General features: G+C 40.8%; 1 long non-coding RNA gene across 1 annotated transcript; it reads left to right on the top strand.

The window, feature by feature from the left end:
- Positions 1 to 507: 507 nt before the first annotated feature.
- Positions 508 to 20,428, top strand: LOC122201021. The gene is made up of 4 exons (XR_006194046.1): positions 508 to 544; positions 871 to 946; positions 2,113 to 2,147; positions 19,992 to 20,428. It is a non-coding gene; the product is annotated as an uncharacterized LOC122201021 (long non-coding RNA).
- The last annotated feature ends 2,587 nt before the right edge of the window (positions 20,429 to 23,015 follow it).

Below are 23,015 nucleotides of genomic sequence, written 5' to 3'. Positions count from 1 at the left end.
AGAATACAAACTGGAGTCTAGTTTTATCTTACACTAAATGTAAACAGGTTTAGTATTTGCATCATAGGAATTATAAATAAACTTCCTTATTGGACTATTATGAGATAACATCAGTTAAAAAGTCTGTACAAATATACACTTCCACAATTCACAAAAAAATAATGTGATAATAATGTGGAAATGTTGGGGTTTGGAGCAAACGGTCAAGAAAGAATTCTTGAGATTTCTTTGGTGCAAAAAGGTAGTTTTATTAAAGCACAGGGATAGGACCTGTGGGCAGATAGAGCTGCCTTGGGGTTTTGTTTTGGTTTTGGTTTGTTTTTAATGTTTATTCATTTTTGAGAGAGAAAGAGAAAGATCATGAGTGGGGGAAGGGCAGAGAGAGAGGGAGACACAGAATCTGAAGCAGGTTCCAGGCTCTGAGCTGTTAACACAGAGACCGACTCGGGGCTCAAATCCACAAACTGTGAGATCGGGACCTGAGCCGAAGCTGGATACTTAACCAACTGAGCCACCCAGGGGCCCAGCACTGGAGTTTTAACAGGTGACTAATTACACACTTTTAGGTTGGGAGGGGGTTAGGAATGGAGTCAGTCTCTAAGTAATCTTGGAAGCAAGGTTCCCAGGACCTTGAGGGGGGGGTAGCTCTTGTTACAAAAAAGTCATTTATTACTATCTAATAAAACCTTAGTCATGAGACCCTTCAGATGTGTATCAATGAGCTATATGCTTTGGGGATGATTGCCAACATAGACCTTGAGGGGTTGAGATAAAGTAAGTTTCCAAAGTAATTGTTATATGTTAAAAAAGACTTACAGGATCCTGGAGGGTCAGGATAATGTTAAGCTAAGATTGCCTTTCGTCCCTTAGCAAAGTGTCATCATCAAAACAGCTGAGCTCACAGAAGAAGGTCACTCTGCCTGCCTCAAGGACTTGTCAATGGGCTGTAAGTAGCAAGGAAATTTAATCTTTTCCTTTGCCTTTGTTTCCCACATCAATAATTCCCTTAAAGAATAAAATAACATCATGTCTACAGATATATATTTCACTCAGTAAACAAAAAAAAATCAACCACCAAAGTTAAGGGAGATTGAAAAAAACCTTCCTTTGAGGTTCTCCAAGGGGATTATTGATTTCTGAGAACATATAAGGAAGGTATGTTTTGGACAAATAGCCCCTATCATTCAGAATGAAATATTGACGGTAAGCATTTAAAGCATAAAGATAAAAATGGACACAATGATCGAAAGGAATTAAGCATATTTGTGGCTTGGCATTTTATATTAATTTTTTATACATAAAAATTTAAATTTTTGTTAACATTTATTCATTTTTGAGAGACAGAGAGACACAGAGCATGAGTGGGGGAAGGGCCAAGAGAGTGGGAGACACAGAAACCAAAGCAGCCTCCAGCCTCCAAGCTATCAGCACAGAGCCCAACGTGGGGCTCAAACCCACAAACCATGAGATGATGACCTGAACCGAAGTTGGATGCTTAACCAACTGAGCCACCCAGGTACCCCTATAGTGGATTTTGTTTCCAATTTGCTGTTGGTATTTTGCTCTTTTTGAGTTGCCTTTGTTACATACTATGTGCTGCTTGTATATTATTATCTTTGAGAAATTATCATATAAAGCAAGGATTTTTAAAATTAATTTATGTTTTTTAGTCATCCCTACACCCACTGTGGGGCTTGAACTCATGACCTGGAGATCAAGAATTGCATGGTCTTCCAACTGAGCCAGGCAGGTGCCCCTAAAGTAAGGTTTTTTGATGAGAAAATAAGCTCTTGATTTTTAAAATAATTATAAGCCATTCTAAGGCCTAACGATATATGGAGACATTGAGCCTTACATTTATCAGCTTTGAAGAGTTACCGCCCACTTGTTGGTATGAGCACTGGGTGTTGTATGTAAGCAATGAACCATGGAATCTACCCCCAAAACCAAGAGTACAGGGTACACACTGTATGTTAGCCAATTTGAAAATAAATTATATTTTTTAAAAAAATGAAGAGTTAGCACCCAACATGAGCAAACCCCAAGAGAAAATCTTCTTTAGACTCAACCATTTACTGTTTTTATTTTCTTTTGTTCTTTTGTTTTATTCAGTGCTATGCTTTTGACTCTACTTGAAGATTCTTCAGGTAAGTCCAACCCACAATGGTATTCTTAGATTTTGAATTTCTTTGTTAGAACCACTGTTATTTAACCGTTTCATTCATTGACTATTTTACCCTTGACTCTAATAGAATCTCCTATGAATGTCACGTATACTCTTTTGGTGTTTCCCACAATTTTCATCCCACTGCTTCGTGTGTATGGTCAATAATGCATTTAACTGCAAGCATTTAACTGAGTTTTCCTGCCCATTAGTCCAAGCCTTAACATCACTACTAATTGAGCATGGTAAGACTACTACTTCATCAGTTTGGCCCACCACCCAGGGACAGTGCTGGAATACCAATTCTGTAAGGCAGCCAGAAGACTGGTCCATAGTAGTCAGGATCACCAGTGCTGGGAAGGACAGCACACAGACTAAAAAATCTCAGTGATTTAATATAACCAAGATACATATTTCTCTTTTCCTTGCTGGTCTCATATATATGTGATCACTTCTACCATCTTGTTGTTATACCACCACAACAAGACAGGGAACAGGCTGGGAATCTTAAGGGGCCAGGCCTGGAAGTGACCATGGTCCTTTGCCCTCATCCTATGTGCAGAGCTAGTCACATGGCCCAGACCTGTCAGGGAGGCTGGGGAATGTAGAAAGCATACAGATATTTTGTTAAGCACTATTGTCTCTGGTCATCTAGTCTAAACCTCTTCTTTGTTTTTTTTTTTCAACTAAAATTGAAAAAAACTTGACCATCTCTGTCATTGTCACTCCTTAAGTCTGAGCAGCATTAGGAAAGTTTACTTTCCATCTCAGTGGGTTCCTTGAACAAACGGTTTGGGAAGTAACAGAGACACAGTAATGCAGGGGTGCAATCACGAGTTCACAACAGTGTTAGGCTGCAACTGGGACTCTGAATTTTAGGGCTTTTTCGAGTTTTGTGGAGATTTCACTAGGTGAGCAAAGGTTGGGGTAGCAGTCTCTATTTGGAGCTACTTGTCAGCTTCTCAGCTACTTCTGATAATGACCACTGTAGGTTCAGGTGACCAATGAATGCGTGCCGCAGGCTTAATAACCTCTCACTCTCATAGTCAAGGGGGCCACTTTGATGCAGCCCTGGGAAAGTAATTCAAAATTGGCTATGATTCACTTAATATGGCGGGGGTAGGACGCTTTTCTTCAGTGATCCAGATTGAGAAATAAAACAGGACAGGTTCAAACATCCAACAAAAAATGGGTTGTTGTTGTGTTTTCAGGCCTCTGCATTCCTCAGAAGGAAAAATAGACACTAACGCACTGCTGTGAAACAGGTAACCTAGGAATAGTCTAGCATGCTTGCAGTTTTGCTTCACTGGAAAATTTAAATAATTTAAAGTTAACTGATTTGATTTTTCAGTCTGATTTAGACCCACTCTGTTACACAGTCCCAGACTGGGACAGGCAGCTGGCACTTGTTTGTGCGATCACTCTCCAGACAGTAATAACTGTCACAGTATTACCTTTCACTCACAGCAGGTATCTCCAAGGAGCTCCAGCACCAAAATTCCGTTTGACGCGTAGAAATACGGACCTTTCGTGTGCTCAGTGTAGTGAGAAGCAATTGCAACATAACTGTGATGACGGGCAACCATTTTACGACATTGCACTATGGCTGCAATGGCGATCATAGGCTACCACTCATCAATAGATTTTTCTGGCTTGGAGGGATCTATTAAATACCAGCAGATGGAGTTGTGAGCGTCCTTGGAGAACTGACTAATTCCACAACCTGTGGAAATGCTCTCCTCCCGTTTATGGCTTGGTCTTTTTTGGAGACAGAAAACAAGTGTGATAGGGAAACTGAAAGACGGGAAAGGAGCTGCCAGAGCCTAGAAGATGTTCTCCTGTCTTCACTGTTCCAAGAGCTCAAGCTTAGTCAAAACCCCAGTGGTCTTGCCAGGGAAACCCTCTACTTTGATCACACTGGAAATCAGAACTCTGCCCAGATTACTTACTCAGCAAGGAATAGGCCCTACCAACCTCCACAGGTCATTTTTTGCTTTTGGACTCTACTGGTCTTCTCAGGTTGCCATAAGAAATACCACAGACGGGGCGCCTGGGTGGCTCAGTCGGTTGAGCGGCCGACTTCAGCTCAGGTCACGATCTCGCGGTCCGTGAGTTTGAGCCCCGCGTCGGGCTCTGGGCTGATGGCTCGGAGCCTGGAGCCTGCTTCTGATTCTGTGTCTCCCTCTCTCTCTGCCCCTCCCCCGTTTATGTTCTGTCTCTCTCTGTCTCAAAAATAAATAAAACGTTAAAAAAAAATTAAAAAAAAAAAAAAAGAAATACCACAGACAAGTCAGCCTAGAGAGCATAGATTTTTCGTACAGTTCTAGAGGCTGGAAGTCTGAAATCATGGTGCCGGTATGATCAGGATTTGGATGAGGACCCTCTTCCTGCCTTGCCGATGGCTTCCTTCAGACCATGTCTTCACACTAGAGACAAAGAGCAAACTCTCTGGTATTTATTCTTATAAGGGCTCTAAATCCTAATTCTTATAAACGCTCTACCTTCACGACCTCATCTGCACCTAATTACTCCACAAAGTCCCATCTCCAAAGAGCATCACAGTGGGGGCCAGGGCTTCAACATGTACATTTTGGGTAGGACGTTAGTTTAGCCCATAGCACTAAAGTAGGAACAGGAGGATTCTAGTAGTATCTTGATGGATCTCCCTGTTCCTCACTAGATTCTACAAGCTCAACAGGTTTTTGAAAAATGGTAATCATATAACATCGCTCCCTATACAAAATCCTCTAATGACCTCCCACCATACTTAGAGAAACTATTCCATGGACTCTAAGGTTCCATATGATTCACACCCTTCTTTCTTCTAGTTCCTTCTTTGTTGACTTCACACCTGCCATACCAGGTCTCTCACTGTTCCCCAAGCATACGATGCTCACTTCTCCTTCAGGAACTTTGCAGTTGCTATCTCCCTGGTCGGGAGCACTTTTCCAGATCTTTGAATGGCTTGTTCTCGGTCTTTATTTTCACCTTAACTATCACCTTCTTGAGACACTCCTCTTTCTCCTGTTCTCTCTACCTGTATGTTCTGGTTCATATAAGTACCATATCTTCAAAGGGCTTCATATATGAAACTTCACCTATTTTATCTTTATAGTCTCAGTAACTAGAGCACTGCTCAGCATAGAATAGGTACTAAATTAGCATTCATCACAACAAGTAAATTGACACACATGTCAGGGACTGCCTTGTATATACTGTCATCCTAATCCTCTCTTTTGATCTCCAGCCCTGTATACCTGCTTCCTTGATGTCCCACATTCACCATTTTATAGACATCTCAAATTAAAAGTTTTCAAAATTGATCACTCTATCCCTTAAAACCTACATCTTCTCCTATGTCCCTCTTCACATAGTGATCCAAGGAAAGTCTGGGCATCATCTTTAATTTTTTCCTCTTCCTCTCCTCCTTGCATGCAGTCAGTAATCAATCCAATTATTCTATTTCTGAAACACGTCACGCCTCTTTTCCTCCTCGCCCCATCTCTATCACGGTCACTTGTCCAAAATGCCACCATCTCTTGCTGGGAGCACAGCATCCTGCAACAAGTCTTCCCACTTTCATTCTTGGCACTGTCTCCCCCTGTCTATTTCCCACACAGCAGCCAGGGGTGCCTGGGTGGCTCAGTCGGTTAAGCGTCTAATTGTGGCTCAGGTCATGATCTTTAAGTTTGTGAGTTCGAGCCCCACGTCGGGCTCTGTGCTGACAGCTTGGAGCCTGGAGCCTGCTGCAGATCCTGTGTCTCCCTCTCTCTCTCTGTCCCTACCCCTCTCACACTCTGTCTCTCAAAGATGAATAAATGTTAAAAAAATAAATAAAAAATAAAATAAACAGCAGCCAGAGTGATGCAGGGCATTTATTTTAATAGCAACAGGTAATATGCTACTAACGGCTACTCTTTGGGCACCTGAAGACAAACCAAACCAAACCAAACATGAGTTTGGCCCCCTCAAAGACTAAAAATGCAAATCTGTACATGTAACTACTCTATATTAAAAGTTTAAAGGGGCCCATGGGTGGCCCAGTCAGTTAAGCATCCACCTCTTGATTTCAGCTCAGGTCATGACCTCCCGGTTGGTGAGATCAAGCCCCAGATCAGACTCTGTGCTGAGACTATAGAGCCTGCTTGGGATTCTCTCTCTCTCTCTCTCTCTCTCTCTCTCTCTCTGTCCCTCCCCTGCTCGCATGCATGTGTGCGCTCTCTCTCAAAATAAATAAATAAACATTAAAAAAAAAAAAAAAAAAGGCTTAATAAGCACTCTCACCACCCTTAGAATAAAAGCCAGTGTCTTCACCAGGCCATGAGTACCGGTGTGATCTGGCCTGTCAATTTCTCTCCTCATAGCTTGTACAGCCCTCCCCCTGCCTCTCTTAGCTCTGGCTGCAATGGCCTCGCAGCCCTTTGAAACTGCCTGCCACCTGCTTTTCCCCTTCGGAGTTTTCATGCAGGATCTTCCCTGCCTGGGAAGGGATTTCCTCCACTCTCATCTTAAATAAGTAATCTCTGCTTCTCCTAGGACTCAACTGAAATGTCACTCTTCAATGATGACTCCCGTAAAGCACCTGTTCAAATCTGGGCCCCTCTTGTTAAACTCTCTTCACAGCACTTCCATCTGGTTTTAACATAGTTGGTAATTACAGATTTATCTGGAACTCCTCAATAGCTGCTTCTGCCATTATATTGAAAGCTCCAGGAGCTCAGAAGTCATGATCTGCTGCTTGTTTGTTTTTTTAATGTTTATTTATTTTTGAGAGAGAGACAAAGTACGAGACTGGAAGGGACAGAGAGAGAGGGGACAGAAGATCTTAAGTGGGCTCCGTGCTGAGAGCAGAAAGCCCCACACAGGGCTCAAACTCATGAATCGTGAGACCATGACCTGAGGCCAAGTCAGACTCCTAACCAACTGGGCCACCCAGATGCCCCTATGGTCTGTTTTTTTTTACCTGCCTTTTCTTCAGAGGCTAAGTTTAATACCAGGTACACAGTGAGCATTCAATAAATATTTATTATCGTAACCCAAATAAGTGGAACACTCTTTTTCACCCCCACAAGTACCCAATGACCTTTTATCTCTTGGCCCTTGAGTGGCCAAAAATAAAATGCACCAGCAGGTTACTACAATGTAGGATATCCCAAGTAACTGGGGAAAGAAGTAGTATTTTAACCATGGTTTTCAGCGAACTTGTTTAGTCTTTTGCTCAAGAACAGAGGTTTTGGGGTCCCTGGGTGGCTCAGGTGGTTGACTGTCCAACTTCAGATCAGGTCATGATCTCACGGTTTGTGAGTCTGAGCCCAGCATCAGGCTCTGTGCTGACAACTCAGAGCCTGGAGCCTGCTTCGGGTTCTGTCTTCCTCTCAATCTGCCCCTCCCCTGCTCACACTCTCTCAAATATAAATATTAAAAAAATTAAAAACAAAAGAGAATTAAAAAGTTTTCTGTAAATAGTGGAAAGAATCATGTTTTCTGGTAAGGAACTTACATTTGGTATTTATTTGTCTTCTATTATTTGTAAAGCATACCTTTAAATCTATTTTTCATGATAAACTGACAATTTATTAATCAAAGTATTGGGATTTTATAATTAAAGTGAAATTCTGCTACACAAAAAAAGTGTGAAGACACATGTGTTCTATCCAGTGATTGAGTTATTCTTAACTAAAATTACTCTGCCATATTTAACATAGGACTTAGCGTAGATTTTTTTTCCCTAAAGTTTTACTTAAATAATTTCTATACCCAATGTGGGGCTTGAACTCATCAGAGCAAAAGTCACATGCTCTTCTGACTGACCTAGCCAGGAGCCCCACTGACATAGATTTTTAAAGTCCAAAATACTATTTTTTTTAACAATAACAATTATTATTATTACTAACAACCACAAAAGGCCGCACCTCTAAATCCAGGTATTTTTAATGGAAATACAAAGGATGAAGTAGTCATCATAATAGGATGCTATTTTGGGATCAGGCCGGAAGCCATCGGCTATAACTGATTAAATCAAGCAGAGGGCAAAAACCAAGATATCTCAATCAAGGCTGGCAATCTAGACAGGGCCCATGGGCTAATTTTCTGTATTTAAGTGGCTGAAAAGTAACCAGTAGAAAATATTTTATGATATGTAAAAAAAACTGAATCAAATGCAAATTTCACACAACCATGCCTATGAGCTTACACAGTGTCTAGATGTACTTTCACACTGTGATGGCAAAGTTAAGTAGCTGCAACAGAGACTTCTCAAGAGGTTTTGACTGTAACCTCAATAGTTTTACATGGACCACTGTATATTCGCAGACACATAGCTGTAAAGCTTCACCAGACAGTATTCACACTGCTACAATGTGCTCTACTGTGTTCTGTTCAATTCTATTTCACTTAAACCATATTTATAATGTTTCCGATTCTGACTCACTAATGATAGCTACTCATAGTTTAAAAAAAATTAATTTGGGTTTATTTTCTCAATCCTGGTTATGTAATAAATCACTTAGGAAGCTCTTGAAAAAATGCTAGGCCAGTCAAATCAAAATCTCTGGGCACCTGGGTATCACTCTTCAAAAACAGCAAGCAAATTAACAGCCCCTCTGGCTGACCCTAAGGAGCCTGGGCTGAACACTAATCCCCTTGCTATTCAAAGCAGGGGTCTTCAGAGGAGCGGCATCAACACCTGGCAGTTTCCTAGAAACTCATAATCTCAGGACCCAACCCAGACCTACTAAATCAGATTCTACTTTTTAACAAGATCCCCAGATAATGACATGCCTGTTGAAGTGTGAGAAGCACGGATCTAAACCAAGAAACAGTTTTTGATTAAGCACTGCAGCATTAGATTATGCTCTCCTCTTTGGGAAAGGAAAATTGCGTATTTGCCTCCGGTTATTACTGAATTTGGACCGGCAAGGGCAAAATGTGAAATGGCAGAAATAAAATGTGCCCAGAGGGAAAAGCTGTTTCATGTGTGGGAGTTTCTACCTGTAGAAGGCCATCCCACTCCAAAAAAGAGGGGGAGTGGAGCTGGAATCCAAGACTGTAACATGAGTGACCTTGATGTGCCAAGCCCAACCAGATCTCCAAGTGGGGTCCAAGCATATGGCAGCCTTGCCCTCCTCCCCTCCTGCTGCTGCAGCCAGACCCATTATACAGTTTCTCTATTCCAACCTTTGCACCTAGGCCAGAACCAGACTGGCTTCTAGGAATCAGAGGACAGGCTCTGCTACTGTCCACTTGATCAGAAACATCCGTGTTTTAGAAACCAAAGCTCTCTGGTGCGTTTCATCCCAGTAAGAGCAAAGGAGGAGGTTCTGAGTTTGCTCTGGTTGCCGAATAGGAGGCTTCCCAGGGACACAGTTGAGTCACAGAGGAGCCACGGAGGGGTGAGGTCTCCAGCAACCTACACAAACTCCTTGGCAACTGGAACCTTGGGCGGAAAGTTTTCCCTCTGTAATTTCCTCAGGCCTCTTCCACAGTTTCAACTATTTGTGTTCTCACAGCATTTCCAAATGCTGGTTTTACCCTCCGCTGACCTGAGCAATTCTATTTGGTGTCGTTAACTTTTTAAGTGCTGGTAAGAGACCGCAACATTTAGTTTAGATTTTGCTTTGTTCCGTTTTTGGTGGGGGAGAGAGGATGTAAAGCAGAGGTACTAGATTTAGAAGCATGTATTGATAGAAATTTCATCAAATATCACAAGGTCTAGGCATGAGTATCAGAAGACACCTTTTTCTTCACTTCGTCCTTCCCCCGACAAATACCAACAGTAAGAAAACAAACCAAAAACAGACCTAATGACCACATGTTCATTGACCACATGTTAACCTCTCTAGAGAAGCCTTCACAACTTGGATGTTATTGCTCTCAGTCCCCACCAGGGAGAGAGAACTCTTCCTAGGGCAGGGGTTCTCAAAGGGTGGTACCAGGAGAAGCCACTTCACTTGGGAACCTGACAGAAATGCACATTCTCGGGCCTTACCCCTACCAAAACTACTAAATCATAAGTGCTGGGGCTGGGGCCCAGCCCTCCAGGTGGTTCTGAGGCATGCTAAAATTTGAGGACCTCGGTTCTAGGGAATGACTAAATTCACACCAGCTACAAATTAAACTGGTCTCAAAGATAGGTTGATCAGTTTCAGAAAACAGCTAGTTACTAACCTACCCTATCTTTAAAAAAAAAAAAAAAAAAAAAAAGTTGAGTTTATGAAACAGGATTCTGAGCATAGATAAAGACTAACTTTTTATGGCCACCATTGGACTTTTCCAGCAAGGGCTTAAAAAGTTGTATGGGTAGGTCATCTTTTGTTGATGATGTACTCGGACGGACATGAATCTGTCAAAAGGAAAAGAACACACTGCTCTCATTTTGCCACTGAATTATAACTTCCAGTCAATAAACTAGACAAATTAACGTCTACCTGGAACAAATTAAAATACCTCTAAACAAGGTGAAGTTGACCTATCAAGATTCACTTACCACAAACAAACCTCTGTTCCCATTAGTGCTTTAAAAGGTAAATTAACACACATACAAAGACATATGTAGTGCCTAAGGTATGTTTGCCCAGTGAACAATAAACTATGGTTTAGCAGGGATTTCTGAACAAAGCAGACTCCAAGTTGCTACCCAATCCTCTGGGACAGCTGTAGTTCCTAGAGGAGCCCAAGCCCAACATCTATGTAGGCTCCAAGTAGAAACATCTTGAGATCACACTAATGTATATTAAGGGTTGCCAAACAATAACTAAGGGATTAGAGACAAACGATTTTTCATTTAGAAAAATTTTTTAGAAAGGTTAAATTTTGGGTAATATTTTTATAACAACCCACATGGTTTACTGGAAGCAGAAAAATAAAATTCCAAGTGGAGAAAATTTGTTTCTGCTTAAAATTTACATAACATGCATTTATTCATGCATTAATCTGTTACTTATTCTTTCTTCTCTCCTCTTCACACTTTGAGGTCTCTTTGCTTAAGGGATGGATAGTCATCATTAGTGAGGAGTGCTCTGACTTATAATTATTGATTACCAAGAAAACACAAAAGTTGTGGTTATTTACAAACTGTGTGACCTTGGTAAGTTATTTCATTTTTTAAAAAAATATAATGTTTTATTTTATTTTAATGCTTATTTATTTTGAGAAAGAACACTTGTGCACAAGTGGCAGAGGAGCAAAGAGAGACGGAGAGATGGAGAATCCCAAGCAGTCTCCATGCTGACACAGCACAGAACCTGATGCAGGGCTTGATGTTGTGAACCGTAAGATCATGACCTGAGCCAAGATCAAGAGTCAGATGCTGAATCGACTGAGCCACCCAGATGTCTGCCCCTTGAACAAGCTGTTTTAGCTCTCAAGAGCCTGTAATCATTTCTGCAACAAAATTATAATACTTCTTTTATACAGTTCTTGATAGTAGATATCCTATACATTCTACCAATAGAATTTTCTCTTAATAAGGGGGAACACAGTGGAGAAACACACCAGACATTTATTTGGGTACTTTATTTTGCTTTGCAAACTAAATATCAACATGCCAAACTTCTTTGTTTATTCCAGGTATCCTTTCAATTCAGAATGTCCAAAGAGAAATTATTCCCCCATCCAACAAAGCCTTTTTTTTTTTTTTTTTTTTAAATCAGGGCTTCCCAGCCACATTATTCCTATTAATCACACTAATCTTATCTTTTGCTTTCTTTATAACCTAACGAATCCAAAGAACATCACAGAGCTACTGTTTCTTTATTTGTAACTTCTCCCTTACCCTCCCTGTCCCCTTGCCTCATTCTCTTGTGTTTGGACCAATGAAATAGTCTTGTATCTTTTTCTGGGCTTTCAGTATCTTTTCCTAGTCAGTCTTAAGAGTGTAGTGAATGATCAGACAACCCTCAGCACTATCCTGCCTGGATTGGATTCCTAGCTCCACCCTTTCATTGTTATACGAACTCAGGCAAGTTATTTCAACAGAAATAGCTCCCATTTTTTCACCTGGAGAATGGATGTCACAAAATTATCTTACTTTTCTTTTAATTAAGTGATATAATTGATATACAATACTTAGAGTACTCAGTTCAGAACAAGCACTGTATAAATGTTAGTTTATTCTTTTATTCATTGGCCAATTAATCTGACTAAATCATATTTGATCATGGCATTGCCTACTCTGGAAAAATCCAGAACAGTTTCCCAGAGCCAATAAGTTATATTCTAGGGGCACCTGACTGGCTGAGTCAGTAGAACATGTGACCCTTGCTCTTGGGTTTTTAAGTTCAAGCCCTACATTGCGTGTAGAGATTACCGAAAAATAAAATCTTAAAACAAAATTGGGGGCGCCTAGGAGGCTCAGTTGATTAAGCATCCGACTTGGGCTCAGGTCATGATCTTGCAGTTTGTGGGTTTAAGTCTCGCATAGGGCTCCACGCTGACAGATCAGGGCCTGGAGCGTGCTTCACATTCTGTGTCCTCTCTCTCTGCCGCTCCCCAACTTGCACTGTGTGTGTGTGTGTGTGTGTGTGTGTGTGTGTGTGTGTGTGTGTGTGTGTCTTAAAAAAATGAATAAACATTAAAAAAACTAAAGGAAAAAAGTTAGATACTAGAGCAGAATGTTCATAAATGGCTGGTAATTTTATTGGAAAACAGGTATTCTAGATATTCCTTAATGTCTTTACCTTAAGCAACTATGTCAACTAACACAGAAAGGAAAGCTAATATTTGGACGCTAATACAAGGGAGAAAAACACTTGCAATCCAACCTGGAGGACTCATGTGTTTTAAGATAGCCTCTCTGTTTCTTACTGGTACTGTGTCATCCTTGCCCCTAATCCACCATTGCTTAAATTTCAGAATGTCGCCATTCTAAACACCCTCGTTTCTTCTCCCATCACAACCTTATAGGCGGTTGGTTGTATTCCACCTAGTTCCAAACAATCTGAGAATGCTTACAAAACGTTTATAGCGGGGCATCTGGGTGGCTCAGTTGGTTGAGCATCTGACTTAGGCTCAGGTCATGATCTCACTTTTCATGAGTTCGAGCCCCACATCCGGCTCTCTGCTGTGAGCACAGAGCCCACTTCCAATCCTGTCTCCCTCTCTCTCTCTGCCCCTCCCCCACTCATTCTCTCCCTCTCTCAAAAACAAACATTAAAAAAATGTTTATAGCAAATTAAAACAAAATAAAATAAAAGCGTTTAGAGCAGGAGAAAATATAACACTCTGTTATATAAAATTTAAGTTTTCAAATGTACTCCAATGAGCCCTCTTAAGATCTGCAATAGTCAATCTATTGCATTGATCTATCTATAAAATAAGCAGGCAAAGGACACCTTGGGTGGAAGCTGAAATTAAGTTAGTTCATGATATCTCAAAACGAACAGTAAATTGATGATGTATTCAGGTACTAAAAATTATTCTAAAAGGCGAATTCCATTGCTCTACTAAAATTGGAGAATGGTCCGGGGCAGGGGAAGAAGCAGACACTTTACCTCCAAAATGAACTTTGTAGTTATTCAAAATAAAACTAAATGTCTTTGAATAAATGTTGAAATAGTGGGAAGGACTGCAGCTATTTTAAAATTATCTTCCAGAGGGTTCACAGAAATGTAGGTATGTGGAAAGCCAACATCTCAGTTTTACAGAAATAAAATACACAATGAGACTCAAAACAGATTAGCTGAGACCTAGAACACAGGATTATTTTTCAAGAAAGTGGAACAAATTTACTTCTCAGTATAAAAAAGAAAGTGAACAATATCCTTGCCACTTGGATGTAATAAAAAGATTATGAGGAACAGAGAAAAACTGTTTCAAATGTTCACTTATGGGTGGGTTGATCACATGTCCTGTTTTGCCCTAGACAGTCTAGGTTTATTATCTGTTGCCCTGGTGTGATTGTTCGTAGCGCCCCCTTTACTTCCTTCAAGTGTCTTGGTTTAAATAAATTTTATGTTCACCCTATGTGTGTAAAATTAGATGAACATTTTACATGTTGATTAAAATGTTTATTTTCCTGATTTGCAAAAGTAGATCTCTAACTCCAACTATCTGCTTCAGAAGGAAACAAACCAATGTAACTTTCCAAACAGGTAATGCTCCTCGGAGGTGTGAGGGCTTCTCGACTTCTTCGTTTTACCATTTAATGTTAAATCTGTGTGGATCTGTAAATTCCTGTGTCTGGTAGGAATTACCATTTAGTTCTTTCCATTTCTTAAACCACCTGTACAAGGCTGCTGGGAAGGGCTTGGACTGCTGAGACCATTGGGCTAAACAGAAACGCTTTGAGGTAGAAATTAAGGGGAGTGTATCAATCTCATACAAGTTCCCTTTACAAACCCTAGAAAGATCAATATATTGATAGGTCACAAGACAAGTGTAAAGATGAATTAAACCCTTAGGTTAATTTTCCTGATCTAATTCTCCAATTTTCCATGCAAATGTCTTTCTAAGTCCTTGTAACTTTAAGATCTTTCCCATTCATGAGTCATCTAGAAGAGCAATAGACATTTCTAGGAGGTTACAGGGAGGGATCTGACAGGCAGGAAGAAGGGTCCAACATTTCATTGTTATATTGACAGTTTGCATATATTGGGGGAGCCTACCCATGGCTCTTTAGACAGATGTCTCCAGAAGCAGCTCTAGTTTGTGCCAAGTCCTTTCTCTTGCATGAAATCGCATTAGAAAACTATTAAAATGGACAATAAAGATAGGATTTTTTTTTTTAATCATGGTCTCAAGCTAACTTAGGGGAACACCATCCTCACTTTTCTCTCGAACTTCGCATACACTTTAATGAATAATGTAGTTGATTGTAAGAGAGGACATGTGAGAATATTCTTTTTAAGAGTTGTACACATGGAAGGCATTATAATGGTTAAAAATTCACATGTCTGGGGTGTCTTGGGTGGCTCAGTCGGTTGAGCTTCCGACTTCGGCTCAGGTCATGATCTCACAGTTCATGAGTTCAAACCCCGTGTAGGGCTCTGTGCTGACAGCTCAGAGCCTGGAGCCTGCTTCAGATTCTGTGTCTCTCTATCTCTCTCTCTCTCTCTCTCTCTCTCTCTCTCTCTCTGCCCCTCCTCTGCTCATTCTCAGTCTCTCTCTCAAAAATAAATATCAAAAAAATTTAAAAAAAAAATTCACGTGTCTGAGTCATCCAGGTTTCTTAGGGTGTTTGACCCCAAAATAGTACCGTGTTGAGAGCTGAAGTGAAACTAGATCAGTAGAGGGGATGTTTACCATCCTGTTCTCAAAGGAGGTGGGTAGGAGGTGTGGCAAATGTTGTTGCAAGGCTCATTTACTTCTCCCTCCTGAAACTTGTTTTGGCAGTCGGGTGAGCTAGCCAACTTCTTCTGAAGACAGTACGGTGGGGGAAGGGTTTGGTAAGGAGTAAATACTTGTTCTTATTGACCTGGCTTTTTTTCCTTCTTTGCACAACAATTTCACATTGACCAGGGCTATACTTGTCTTTTCTTATTTGAGTTCAACATTTATGCTTCAAAGATTCTGAACTTCTTGCTTATGAAGCCCAAAGAGGTAAATGAAAGGGAAGTCAAAAAAAAAAAAAAAAAAAAAAAAAAAGAGAGAGAGAGGGAGAGAGGGAGGGAGGGAGAGAAATGAAGGTAGAACAGAAAGAAAGCTAGAAAAGCAAAGAAATAGAAAGAGACTGAGTAGAAATTTCTATCGGGTAAAGGACTTCATAGTTTTGGATTTCAGTTTCCTCTTCTGTAACACAGTGATAAGTAAAAAGGTTTTAGGAAAGTTAGGAGGATTCTATAAGATAAAGTGTATAAAGGACATGAAGCAGTGCCTAACATATTGTTGGTGACCAAGATTATTATTCTTATGGTATTATTAACAAGAGACTTGGTAGCGTAAGGAATAATTTGTAAAAGTCACATTTGCATCCATCTATCGTTAGACAAAGACACACCATTTTCTTCTTTTTTCTTCTTTTGAGAAATAAATCATAATCCCTACCCTTCCTGATATGTATGGTAGAGGTGATCTGATCCTTACCACTGGTCACCATCTTTGGTGCTCATGACCCAAGTATACAGTGAATATGTACAGATCTACTTCCTCTTGACCCCAGTTATGAAGATATGATTCTTGTGTGTGTGGCCATAGGCCTTTTATCACCCTTAGTTTACATTTCAATAAAAATGACATGATTCATTAAATAACTCAGGGCCTTTTGCAATGGAAATAATTAGAAAGTAGTCAGAGATCCTCATGGGTTGCAACTGAGCTCACTGAAGAGTCATGCCCTGGGTCTCAAGGATTATTTGGTGCCAAGACTGAACAGCTGCCACTTGGGTTCTGGAGTCAGCTGGTTTGACTTTGGATGGCGTAAGAGGCAATAGAAAAAGATCATAAAAGGCCTTCAGAAATCCTTTTCAATTATAGGTGTGGTGTTTTCAAAATTATCCTGTTTTCAGTGAGCTCGGCTCCACCCAGAGGAGAGAAAAATCTGTATGTAGCCAAAGAGAAGTGACTTAGTTAAAGCCCTGCATATAAAAACACAGAAGGAAGGCTGGGAAGGAAGCTGAGACCTCTAGCTTTACCCTGGGGTGTAGTGTTTATATGAAGCAGGAAATCATCTAGTTATAAGCTCAGCCAGCAAACTCCAAGATATGTATCTGAAGAATACCAAGTCCTCCCTCACAGCGAATCTCTGAGGCATCCTCTGTGGTTTCTTGAATTCCTCCTCCTACCCCAGCTGAGAGATATTCTATCCCTCATTTGGTTATAATCTTAGTCAAAATCTAGCAACTGAAATGGACTTAAGTGGTATCCAGGGCATTCTGTCAAAGAAAAGAATTAGTAATTGAGAATATAATTTTCATATAACCAAATACCTAAAAAAAAAACACTATGCGCCAGGAGGTCAAGAAACACCTATTTTCTTTTTCTGTACTGTCTTTTGGAACCCCGTGGGTAGATACATCCTTGTATACATCTTGCAAAAGGGAACAGCTGTAATGCCACAAGACTCTTATAGAAGAGAATAAATCATAGAAAATTGGAAGTGAAAATGACATCCAAAGTTATCTAGTTCAGCGGTTCTTATTGCTAGCTGTATTTAGAATCACCTGAGGAATTATGCAAAACGCCAATACCAAGCCCTACTCTCCAAGAAATTCTGAGTTAATAGTTCTAGGTTGAGACCTGGGCTCGAATAATCTGCCTATCAAAGATAAGGATAAACCTATTAATAAATGTATACCTAAGGCATTTTATTAATTGATACATTAATAAATGATAAACATAAATTAAAACTTTTCTATAAAGTTCGAAACAAGAGCAAATATTTGGAGATACAATCTGGATTTGCTCCTTTTGGTGTTCTGAGCACCCAATTTTCCAACATGTTGGGGGGTGTTCTCCATACCACCAATTATCTGGGCACACAAGCTGGGTATCAACTCCATTCTGACACAGGTTAACCTGTGCTTCTGACCCAAAGGCTGTAAAACAGAGGTTCTCACAACCTCCTCCTTCCTTGGGTTCCATTAATTGGTTAGCTTAGAGAGGCTCACAGAACTCAGAGAAACATTTTACTTACTATAGAAGGATATAATTCAGGAACAGCCAGGTAGAAGAGATGCAAAGAGCAAGGCAGGGGGAAAGGGCAGAGACCGTCCAGGCCCTCTCCGGGTGTCCCGCAGATCCCCAGCTGTTCACCAACCCGAAAGCTTTCTGAACCGCGTCCTTGCGCGATTTTTATGGAGACTTCACTACACGGACGTGATTGCCTAAATCACTGGCCATTGGCCACGGACTCAACCCCAAGGCCCTCTCTCTTCCCCGGAGGTTCAGGGGCGGGACTGAAAAATTCCAACCCTCGAAACACGTGATTGGTTCTCCCAGCAGCCAGCCTTTCCCCTCACCTTTAGGTGAGGTCAAAAAGTCACGTCATTAACATAACAAGAGACACCTTTGTTGATTTTATCCCTTAGGGAATTGGGGGGGGGGGGGGGGGGGGGTTGGGAGCTCTGTGCCACAAATGGGAAGGAAGACAGAACATATATTTCTTATTAAGGGGCTCCTGGGTGGCTTAGTTGGTTGGTCCAAGTCTTGATTTTGGCTCAGGTCATGATCTTTTGGTTCCTGGGTTTCAGCCTCGTGCGGGGTCCATGCTGCTGTGTGGAAACTGCTTGGGATTCTCTCTCTCTCTCCCTCTCCCCCTCCCATGTGTGTGCGCTCTCTCTCTCTCAAAATAAATAAACATTAAAAAAAAATCACATCACACTTCTATACCTCACTTTGGTAAATCACACATTCAACAACAAAAATAAATAAATAAAAATTGAGGACTGGCTCATAGGTAAACTCTGAAGATGCCATTAAAAAATTAATGGTGGTGGGGCACCGGGGTGGCTCAGCTGAGTCTCAGACTCTTGGTTTAGGCTCAGGTCATGATTTCAGGGTTCATGAGTTCAAGCCCCATGTTGGGCTCTATACTGAAAGTGAGGAGCCTGCTTGGGATTTCTTGCTCCTTCTCTCTCTGTCCCTCACCAGTTTGCTCTCTCTCTCAAAAGATAAATAAATAAGCAAACATTTAAAAAATAAAAACTTTTTTAAATTTTAAAGATACATCCCTGAGAAGGAGGGGGGATGGAGGGAGGGGCTAGCTGGCTCAGTCAGTAAACCTGCAACTCTTTTTTTTTTTTTTTTTAATGTTTATTTTTGAGAGAGAGAGACAGAGAGCATGAATGGAGAAAAGGCAGAGAGATGGAGACACAGAATCCAAAACAGGCTCTAGGCTCTGAGCTGTCACACCAGAGTCTGACGCAGGGCTTGAACTCAGGAACTGTGAGATCATGACCTGAGCTGAAGTCGGATGCTTAAAGGACAGAGCCACTCATGTGTCCCAGTAAGCCTGTGACTCTTGATATGTGAGCTGTAAATTTGAGCCCCATGTTGGGTGTAGAGATTACTTTTAAAAAAACCTTTAGGGGTGCCTGGGTGGCTCAGTCGGTTAAGCGGCCGACTTCGGCTCAGGTCATGATCTCGAGGTCCGTGAGTTCGAGCCCCGCATCGGGCTCTGTGCTGACAGCTCAGAGCCTGGAGCCTGTTTCAGATTCTGTGTCTCCCTCTCTCTGACCCTCCCCCGTTCATGCTCTGTCTCTCTCTGTCTCAAAAATAAATAAACATTAAAAAAAAAAATTAAAAAAAAACCTTTAAAAAAAATAAAATTCAAATTCAAACATGTCCCCCAATCATTCCCCCAATTTTTTGATACTCTTACCTTCAAGAAGCAGAGCCTAAGCTTTGCGCAGTGCCAGTATTGTAGCCAATGAAGTTTACCTGAGGTGCGATTTTTGCTAAAAGAGGTCAAGCTTAATTTCCCTCCCCTTGAATGTGGGCTGGATTTAGTGACTTGCTGCTAACCAATCAAATGAAGCAGAAATGGTAGTGTGGGACTTCAGAGACTGAGTCTTCAAAAGGCACTGTTGGCCGCTCTTCCTCATCACTTGCTCTAGGGAAAACAGCTGACGTACCGTGTGAGCCCTGCGAAGGCCACATTGTGATGAACTGAGGCCTTCTGCCACTAGCAATCTGAGCGAGCCATCTAGGAAGTAGATCCTCTAGACCTGGTCAAGCTATCAGATGACTTCTCAGGAGGTTGTAGTCCTGGCCGACAGCATGCCAGCAACTTCATGAGATCCCTTGATTTAGAAGCTCCTAGCTAAGCCCCTCCTAAATTCCTGATCCTCAGAAATTGTGTGAGGTAATGGGTGCTGTTTTAAGATGCTAAGCTTTTGTACAAGACAACTATAGACAATGAAAATAGTAATACATGATCCTTTGTCTCCACAAGTTTGCCTCCAGCTGAAGAAGTAGGTTACAGCTCCGGAAACATAACAAACTATGGAATCCTCCAGACGTCCTGTCATACGAAAAGGATCGCCGAGTAGTGGAACTCCAGATGATGTCCACATCATGGTCTTTGCAAATTGAGCGCACTGAAGCTAAGTAATTTAGAGCCTGTGTGGCAGGACCGATTAGGTGGATAGAAGCAGAGATAGGGAGACAGACTGACAGACAGATGGGTAGAAAGCTATACTTTGGGAATCCTCCTCAGTGTTGTGAGATGTCAGGGGAAACCAATGATGGAACTAATACGTCAACTTCGATCTTTAAGTAGCTTATTGAGATTGCATGTAACACCCTACTAAAGCAGACGGTTAATCAGTCAGACTAATAAAAAAATTCAGTTAAGGGGCGCCTGGGTGGCTCCGTCGGTTGAGCCTCCGACCTCAGCTCAGATCATGATCTCACAGCTTGTGGGTTCGAGCCCCACGTTGGGCTCGGGGCTGACAGCTCAGAGCCTGGAGCCTGCTTCGGATTCTGTGTCTCCCTCTCTTTCTGCCCCTCCCCTGCTCATGCTCTGTCTCTGTCTCTCTCTCTCTCTGAAAAATAAACAAATATTTTTTTAAAAAAAATTCAGTTAAGTAGTTGATAAAACATTGTGCAAACTTACTTTTCCAGGTGTTAATTCTAACGCTGTTCTTGCCATTTGTAATTGCTGTATATTGTGTTTTTCTTAAACTGTACCAGCATTATGCCTTCAATCTCCATTTGTATGAAATGACTCAGCCCCTGCCAAAGTTGATTGGATTAGAGGTTGACAACCCAATTCAAACTGGAACCTGAGATACATTTGCAGGAATTAAGAATTGGGACTTGGATGAGGTACTCTCTGACATGGAGGATAGGCTGGTATATGCTTTCAACCACATTTTCTTCCATTTCAATCCAGGAAGCACAGAAATCTAGTCGGGAGAGAAAGAAAAAGAAATAGAGAAGAGTTCTAGAGCTAACCGGTAATTGTATAATAAATTGCCAATTTCTCCTTATCACTGAAACTGGTTACGGGTGGATCTTTTCTGCAACCAAAAGATTCCAGCTATTACACTTCACATTTTGCAGTTTAGATTATTAACATTAAAAATGATCTGAACTTTGTCCATTACATATCATAATAAGGTCCCAATGGCAAAACATCTATTCTTTTGCACTTTAAATGATTTTTTTTTCCAAATTGAAAAACTTCCCAGAGAAATGGTACAAGTAAAAGAATTTATAAACAACATCTGTCTAGCTCATGTTATTGCTTATTTGTGTAAAAATTTGTCTTATTACTCACACAAGGTTTTTTTTTTTTTGTTTTTTGTTTTACCCTTTGGAAAAGAATAATCTATGATTTCCTGTAAGTAGAAGAGCCAGGGAATTTTTTAAATTCTGATCTAAGTTGTTTCTTCACTTTTATTTTTTTAATTTCTTTTTAACGTTTATTTATTTATTTTGAGAGAGAGAGAGAGAGAGGCAGAGCAAAAGGAAGAGAGAGAATCCCAAGCAGGCTAAGCTGTCAGCCCTGAACCGGACGTAGGGCTTGATCCCAAAAACCATGATATGAGATCACGACCTGAGCTGAGATCAAGAATCGGACGCTTAACTGAATGAGCCACTCCATTGCTCCATTTCACTTTTAATTATAATACCTACTTTGAACCATCCAGCAAGAAAAATTTGACTTGGTGTGAAGGTTTAGAATAATTTTTATTTAAAAATGTTTCAGTAGCAACAACAGGTCAGTTTAAGTTGAAAGGACTGTCATACTGCCATAAGTCATTGAAGAGATATAAAGAAGTTAGTATGATAAACCTAAAAAATGTTTGAAAAACTCTAATATGTCCTGTAAAAAAAAGGGGGTATTATTATCATAATTAACTCAGTAGGAACATTTTTATTTTAATGTATATGATTAATTGGATGGATACCAGCGAAGACTAAGAAATACAGCAATACCTCCCTCTATTTACTTTTCCAACAGTATTTGGATGATTCTGAATTCAAGGGCAGTGAGGTTTTTTCATCACAGGCTTTTTTTCTTTTGTTTCTGGGGAAGAAAAATATCTGGTTTAGGAGTGACCATCTAGTGTAAGAGATTGTTTTTCAGAATTTTTCAACTCATCTTTGGGGCATTGACCTCAGGTCTGAAAATTGCAAAATCTTTCCTCTTGCAGCTAGTTCTTTGGAGTACTCTTTCACATGTCTGATATCTACCCTTAGGCTATCTGTTCTGGCACAGAAGATTTATCTTTTTATCTCAGGGAATGTTTAAGGATTGTAAATATGTATGAGAGTATCAAAATCACTGTGCTAATTTTCGGAAAAACTCTAAGTTCTCATTTCAGCTTCCGTCTCTCCAGAATCTTTTTCATAACCTGGTATTGATGGTTCCTTATGGTAGCCAGTGTTTGATTTTATTTGCTTATTTCTCCCTCATTTTTTGTTCCTTAGAAATGTTGACGGGACCGACAAAATCCAAAACAAAGACATTAGCTTTGAAAGTGTTTGATTCCTATCTGGAACTGGAGGTAGAGTGGTAAGAGTTGGCATGAAGTAATGTACGGGGACTGTGGGAGGACTCGCTGTGGGTGAGTTAAAATGATAATGTCAGAGGGGCACCTGGGTGGTTTAGTGCTGACAGCATGGAGTCTGCTTGGGATTCTGTCTCCCTCTCTCTCTGCTCCTCCCCTGCTCTCTCTCTCTCTCTCAAAAATAAGTAAATAAACATTTTTAAAAATATTTTTTAAAATGATAAGGTAGGACAGAGACAGGGCAACTGGGTGGCTGGGATGGGAAGAGCAACATGTGCCTGAAAACATGCCTGGATAAGCGTTGGTCCCTTGAGATGGTGTGACTGTGGAACCACTCTCCATGTGATGAGGCTGTTGGTGTTCTCCTGTATATGCTCCTTCATGGCACATAGCTCAACACGTTTCCTAGAAAGGGCCATCTGACTGAGTTCTGGCCAATGAACCTGTAGCTCTGATCA

The sequence above is a fragment of the Panthera leo genome, chromosome A1 (genome assembly GCF_018350215.1).
Source record: "Panthera leo isolate Ple1 chromosome A1, P.leo_Ple1_pat1.1, whole genome shotgun sequence".
Lineage (NCBI taxonomy): Eukaryota > Metazoa > Chordata > Mammalia > Carnivora > Felidae > Panthera > Panthera leo.
This window is presented reverse-complemented; position numbering and strand designations above follow the sequence as displayed.